The sequence below is a fragment of the Cyprinodon tularosa genome, unplaced genomic scaffold (genome assembly GCF_016077235.1).
Source record: "Cyprinodon tularosa strain WSP-4 unplaced genomic scaffold, ASM1607723v1 ctg1789, whole genome shotgun sequence".
NCBI lineage: Eukaryota > Metazoa > Chordata > Actinopteri > Cyprinodontiformes > Cyprinodontidae > Cyprinodon > Cyprinodon tularosa.
In genome coordinates, this window is record NW_024038601.1 from 1 (window position 1) to 7,574 (window position 7,574).

A 7,574-nucleotide genomic window follows, 5' to 3' on the forward strand; every position below is an offset into this window, starting at 1 on the left:
GCATCTCTATTATTTAATGAAAAATTATTATAATTAATCTTTCTGGCAAAACAAATAACTGAATCAATAAAGTTCCGTGGATCATCCGTCCATTCGATCGGTCGCGTGCTCATGGACGTAAACTGGATCATTTCTAGGTGCCGTCTAGGCGACTCAGCTGGTGTTGGTACCCAGTTAATCCCCTTACTCTGGATGCAGGCTCTTGCACTAGGCCATACGCTAGCTTTTCTATCATGTCATCCCGTTCCAGTGTTCTGGGTAATAAAATCTGTTTATATAGTCTGAAAATTTATCACACCAGCAAGCTTACATTAAGTTTCCGCACGCAGAAATCCTGCAGTATTTAAACAATTCCAGCGTGAAGTTAGAACTAATATTCCTTCCGCCATATGCAAATGATCTGACTGTTAGCGTCCCACATATAGTTCAGACCAATAAGCGCATGGCGATTACTATGCCACGACGGTAGTGATGAGGCCGGCATGTAAACAAAGATGTCTGCGCCCGGTAAGCGGCGGCATGGATCGGATGATAAAGATGAAAATCCTGCTTGCTGCATGCACCTAGTAGATAATTGTATCGAAAATATCTGTGTTATAACTAGAGCTAGATGGGACACCTCAGAAAAATAGCAAGAGTGGATATCGCTGAAAGGGAGAGAGTGCAATGCAGTGTTGTCAATTGCACACACCTTGATAGGGAGTACAATGAACTGGAAACACTGCCCTACTATCGTCCCTCGGCAAATGTTCTACGCCAAAAAAAGACAGCAACAAACACAACAATCAGCTGGCAACAGTGAGTGCATTCACATTATTGTTGAGATCTTGTGTAGCCTCCATAAAGCTGACTATAGGTCATCAATCATAAATTTTTTGTGCCTTCATCATGATCATGAACCATATTACGTACCTAGTGCATGTGTATTTTTCAATTGGCCTACAAAGGCGGCAGGCAAGACATGTATGTATATGTTGTGGGATTTTTTGAGTCAAAATCTTAGCCTGCCACATAAAGATTGTCCTTCTGATCATGCTGATACTGATCATTATTGACCCAAATATATAAAGTGAAAAAGTGTAGGATAACAAATAAGACTACACTACAGTGAATGCTGTTGTTTTGCCTTTGAATTTGTAATGAAAAAGTGCATGGATCTTAATGGCAAACTGTTTATTTTGTTCTATAGTACAGCTTCAGTTAGTAATTTAACCTTTGAGAATGATGGCTGAAAGCAATTCATTATTCCATCTTCAATTAAATCTTTACTGGGTATTTCTGTTTCATTTCCAGGATAGTGCTGGTCCTTCTCCAAAGAGATTGCGTTCAAAAGTTGACATACATGGTTCTTCGGCAATTCTACCTGAAATCTGTTAGATTTGCAAGAGGAAGGACCATTTCATTACACGCCAGAGGAAAAGAGTGAAGGACAAGTTAGCTAAAGCAAAAACAGCAAATTGTGGTAGGTTTATATCTTTTACTTGGTGTGCCATTCATCGTCGTGCTCTGCAGTCAGTGATATCTGCACTCTCACCAGGTGGCTATGGTGGGAACATCCATGAAAAACAGCTTTATATCAACTGGATGACCAATGATCCTGGTCTTAAAGAGGCGCTGAAACTTATAAGCTGTAAATGCAAAACAGGACAATGTGATACTAAATGATGTTCATGTAAATCTTCTAACCTTAAATGTATGTAATGAGTTGTGTGGGTGCAAGAAACTGTCAAAATGTTACCGGAGAAGAGGACATTCTGTCTAGTGATGATAGCAATGATGATGATGATTATTGTACAATCTAGTCTGAAGATAATGACATTTGACACCGACCAATAGACATTGTAACCATCATTGACATTCATAATGATGCCTTATTAGACATTGCAGAATTTGTAAATATTTTCTTAACATTAATATTTAGTGCAGTGAGCATGGTGAGGCTTGTGAAAACCACTTTTCTCAGTATACAATGTCGGCGAATGAGCAAGGCAGTTATTGTTGGATCTTCTGTATTGATAAACCTGCTTGTAATTTTGTTTTATAATGCTGTACATAATTTGGATGATAACTATAGAGTATATGCAACATTTGTTTTTCAATTTTGTTCATAATCTAAACCTGACATGTTATCAATATGACAAATTAGATCCCGCTGTGTACTTGTTTAAATAGCACTGTGCTGGAAACAATGCTGCTTTAGATTTTTAAATAAAGATTTTTTCACAACAATTGCTCATATCCTCATAATCTTTCATATTGGACATGTGTGGGAATGTTTGTATCGATTGTGAAAATTGAAGCGTTTAGCTTTATTGAGATAATTGAAGTTAAAGATGTTATTATTGGAGGCCAAAAATTTCAGGAATTTTCCAAATAAGTTGAACCACTGCTCCAATCTGGCCGATATTGTAGGGATTGAATATTTGTAGGACCCTCCATAGATCTACCAAGTTTGAAGTGTGTGGCTGTTGGGTTTTTAATCCAGAAAAATGTGAGTTTAAAAGATTAAAAGGAAAATGATCAACACAGAGACCGGGTTTTGTGACGTCAGTGTGTGCCGGGTGGAGAGAAGAATGCTGGCTTGGAAAGCCATCACCTTCTCCCACAGATCCCTTCATGGCAAAGCCTTTTATTAACAGTTTACAACATCAAACAGGCGGGCCTAAAACAGAAGAGCCAGTAATCATTGTCTGCGAGGATGCAGGTAACAAGATAGTGTGAATTGACCAACTGGCTGGATGGAAGTCACACATCCGTGTGATTCTGCCTCATGACCTACAGGAGGTCATAAAAGTTTATGACCCTTCTGGTTGAAACACAGAATAGTTATCACTCTAACATTTCCCTCCTCTTATACATAAAAACATCAGCATCTTTCAATTCATATTTTATTCATAGGAGTAGGAATATGAGTACAAACATAACAGTCTGTTTTGTTCAAATCTTCAGCAACATGTTTTGCATGTTGCCACCACATCTTGGCACTGTAGGATGACTTGCTGTGGATCCATCAAAAATCATCCTGCTCTTCCTTTGTTTCAGACAGTCAATTTGAGTTCCTAGGAACACCGGTCCAACAGTCATCACCGGGCAGCAAAACCACTTTGGTTTTTCAGATCTTTGCCAGTCCGTCCAAGGAAACACCCACTAACCGGACTCTAAAAGACTGGGTTAGGTTGTTCACTTCACCAGCGTTGAGACGAGTGGTCCTAAAAAAACCAAACCCCTTTGAAGCTGGACTTCACCACAGATCTATACCTTAGTCGTGGGGTCCCTGTGAAAGTAACTGGGCTTTTTTGCTGTGGAAAGTTTTTAATCAGTTTACAATGACTCTGGTGGATCCAAGTGTCTCTCTCCTGGATTTTCACGGCAGTGGGGGTTGTTAGTTGCACTTTGTAGGGTCCTTCCCACCTCGGAGCTTTCCAAGTTTTCCTTTTGATGATTTTAATCAGCACTCGGTCTCCAGGCTTCAGGCCTTCCTGTGGGGAAACAAAAGGAGCACTAGGCAGATTACATGTTTTCCGAACAGTTTTGTCGCTGAAAAGCTTCAGCATCCACTTAGTTAGCGGGTCAATGTTATCTTGTTCGTTTTCTGCACATGGCTTTCCTGTTTCTGCCATGAATTTTCTCAATCTATTTTTAACATCCTCGAACCATTTAACTGGGTTCTGTCTGGCTGGAGGTAAACCTCGACAGGCAGTCCGCATCTCTGCATCTGTCCATGGCCCACACACAAGAACAGTGGTTCCACAATCCAGTGGGTCACCATCTTGGGGTCCCGTGCGTTGACCACAATGAGGGTTGGCCACCTCCAACACCGGAAAAGCACATGCTCCCTCCCCAGGATCTTGGTCCTGTTCTTGTTTTTTTAATTCAGCCAATCTTGGATGAATAGGGGCAGATGGGCCCCTTCCACAAGCCTCCACTTGATAATGATCCCTGTAACACTTCGAATCAAGCTTCACATCCCCCCCTGATCCTCCCAACTCATGCTCACAAGAGTCAGGGGCACTGAGTTCCATACCATCCACAGAGGACGACACGGACAGGGGGCCTGCTCCTGCTCCTCCAATATAATTATACGATGGTGGGGCTACTGGAGGAGGAACAGTGGCATGGCTGTGTTCATATTCACCGTGATGGAGTTTATCTCCACCTTCCTGCGCAGCTGATGCCACTGCTTGAACCCCATCACCCCCTTGAATTTGATTAGGGTCACGATATTGAGGAAGCATATGGGATACAACAGTTTCTTCATCAGCTTTAACTTTTACAGCAGCAATTGTAGCTGTCTTTCTATCCTTCTTCTGTTGTATTTGGCTTTCCCTATTTTTTGCTTGCATAATCCACCTTTTTAACTCTTCTAATTCTTTTCTGTATTTAGCTTGTTTTCTTTTTGATTTATACACCAACTTCATCTCCACCTTCTGCTGAATCTTTGTCAGCGGCTCAGCTCTCAACTTTCCATCCCAGCCCTCCTTCTCAATCCACTTTCTGGCAAACTCTGGGTCACCACCACAACACGCCACCATCCATCTAACATCATCTGGCATTTCCTTCTTACTACTACCTTGTCCCATTTTTAAAGAATTTAGTCCAGTACACAGCGGTTCGATTGTTTCCTCACACACTTTCACACAGTCACACACACCTAAGGCCTAATATTTTTTATTTTTTAACCAACATAGAGTCCCAGACTCGAATGCACAGAATACCGATCCCAGATCTATCACAACAAACCCTGTTTGTCAAATATTCTAGCGACTACAACTAGTTATAGCTTTCACACAGAGGGTCCCAGACCCAAACGCATAGAATACCGATCCCAGATCTATCACAACAAACCCTGTTTGTCAAATATTCTAGCGACTACAACTAGTTATAGCTTTCACACAGAGGGTCCCTGACCCAAAACGCATAGAATACCGATCCCAGATCTCCCACAACAAACCCTGTTTGTCAAATATTCTAGCGACTACAACTAGTTATAGCTTTCACACAGAGGGTCCCAGACCCAAACGCATAGAATACCGATCCCAGATCTCCCACAACAAACCCTGTTTGTCAAATATTCTAGCGACTACAACTAGTTATAGCTTTCACATGGTCCCAGACCAGCTTTTAATAAAAAACCTTAGGCGTACCGTTTCTGTGCAGATCAGTCCTCAGCTTGAGTCGTCACCAGGATGTCCAGGGCAGGGCTGGACCAACCTATTGGCTCCGTCCGGCAAAGGGTGGACGGCTGTTGACAGTTTCTTGGCCTTGGTCTCGCACAGTCCTGGACAATTGGATCTTGACTCCCGGGTTTTCAGCACCAAAAATGTTGGGTTTTTAATCCAGAGAAATGTGAGTTTAAAAGATTAAAAGGAAAATGATCAACATAGAGACAGGATTTTGTGACGTCAGTGTGTGCCGGGTGGAGAGAAGATCCTGGCTTGGAAAGCCATCACCTTCTCCCACAGATCCCTTCATGGCAAAGCCTTTTATTAACAGTTTACAACATCAAACAGGCGGGCCTAAAACAGAAGAGCCAGTAATCATTGTCTGGGAGGATGCAGGTAACAAGATAGTGTGAATTGACCAACTGGCTGGATGGAAGTCACACATCCGTGTGATTCTGCCTCATGACCTACAGGAGGTCATAAAAGTTTATGACCCTTCTGGTTGAAACACAGGATAGTTATCACTCTAACAGTGGCTTTATTACTTTTAGAGATAATTGGAGTCAAAGATGCTATTAGAGGCCAGAAATGCAAACATTTCAGGAATTTTCCAAATAAGTTTCCTCCAGAACCACTGCTCCAATCCGGCTGATATTTTAGGGATTGACTGACTTCTTCTGTGCAATTGTCCTTCTCACCAGTGAAATGTAATGAGGGGGGAGGTAGACAAGGTTGTGATCTAAACGACCCAGCGGGGGGAGGGGGGCGGAGGTGTATGCATCCTTAACATTTGCATAAAAAAGGTCCAGCGTTTTATTGTTCCTGGTTGCGCATGTGACGTATTGTGTGAGCGTAGGGAGAGTGGAGCGGAGGTTGAAATCTCCTGTGATGAGCAGGAGAGCGCGGGGATGTTCGGTGTAGAGGCAAGGATTCATTTTGGTAATGTCTCTAAGGGTAGGCTGCATGTGTTAAAGGCCCCGTCCACACGAAGTCAAAACGAAACGCTGATATTTTCCAAAACGTTTGCCGTAAAGACGGAGACGTAAAATAAATGTGAGCGTCCACACGAATGCATGAAAACGCTGCAAAATGTATGCCAGGCCTGTAAGTGGCGCTGTGGTGCCAAAGCAAAAATAAGCGACGAAATGTTGGGCATGTGCACTAATATTTATACATGGTTGCCCTGCGGGTCCATTTTCGTGGTTAAGTCAAATTCAGGTGCTGAACTATGTCGTCGATATTGCTCTGTTCTTCCTGGAGATATTCCAGAAGAAGATTCTGTTGTAAGCCCGACAGCAGGGTGAGTAGCATTAGCAGCAACGGCGCCATTGTTGTTGTGATACTGGTCGCGCATGCGTGTTTAGAGGCGACGCTATGACGCATGCGTGTAAAAAAAAATATGCGGTTAGAGCGTAAAGATGGAAACGCGAAAACGGCGTTTCGAAATCTTCCCACTCTGAAGGCTGAATAAAAAAAAGATCGTTTACAGACCCCCGAAACGCCGGCTTCGTGTGGATGAGAGGCTGGTTTGGTGAAAAATTTGTGCATTTAGGCCAGGGCTCGTCTTCGTGTGGACGGGGCCAAAGGTATGTATGGGCATGTGTGGGTGGAGCTATAAGTGGGTGTTGGCATGTGTCTGAGTGATTGTCTAATTAATATCACCTGGATCTGCTCTGAGGCTGTTTTGTTTGTTTGATTCAGAGAGAGGCTAAGAGTGGGTGCCAATATTTCTGTTGACCGCAAGTTTAAAGCAAATAAGTCTGCAAATCGACCTGTTGTACAATGCCTCACAGAAAAAGAGTACAATAAACATCCCTAACTGCAGAAAAGCTTTATGTTTCCTCCTTGGATTCAGCGTGTCGAACAGATCCCTGCTCTCCTCTCAGTGACTATTTTTTTGGATGATAGTCGCCTACATTGTCAACAGAAATGGCAAAAGATCCAACACTTTGATTGAACTGTGCACGTAAGACAATGGACCACTCAGCCATTTTGGATGCAAACTGTTAGTAAATGTGAATGAAAAGACGGAGCACAGCACAACCTGTGGTATGTTGGATTAAGTTTATTCATACAGTGAAGATCATATCTGTTTTGGACACAGTTGATGCTGGTTACCACTGCGTATTTGGATGCATAGATGCTGTGGCTGTTGGTTATATCATTCAGCTATATTACTCAAGACTGAATTAACTTGTGGAAACTGTGGATCACTCATTTGTGCATATCAAAGTAAAGTTGGATTTGGATGTTTGATGCTGTTACTGCTGATGCTTAAGCCTGAATCAAAGTGTGGACATGCAATATTGGATTGTTTATGTATGGATGCAGATTTATGCCAAAAAACGCAACCCTGTTTGACTTGTGGACTGAAACCTGCTTTCTGAAATTCTGTGTTGCATTATTTGTTGG

General features: G+C 42.4%; 1 long non-coding RNA gene across 1 annotated transcript; it reads right to left on the reverse strand.

The window, feature by feature from the left end:
• Positions 1 to 3,184: 3,184 nt before the first annotated feature.
• LOC119781519 lies at positions 3,185 to 5,534 on the reverse strand. Its single transcript, XR_005280581.1, has 2 exons — positions 5,145 to 5,534; positions 3,185 to 3,479 (listed from the first exon to the last, which is right to left on the reverse strand). It is a non-coding gene; the product is annotated as an uncharacterized LOC119781519 (long non-coding RNA).
• Between the last annotated feature and the right edge of the window lie 2,040 nt (positions 5,535 to 7,574).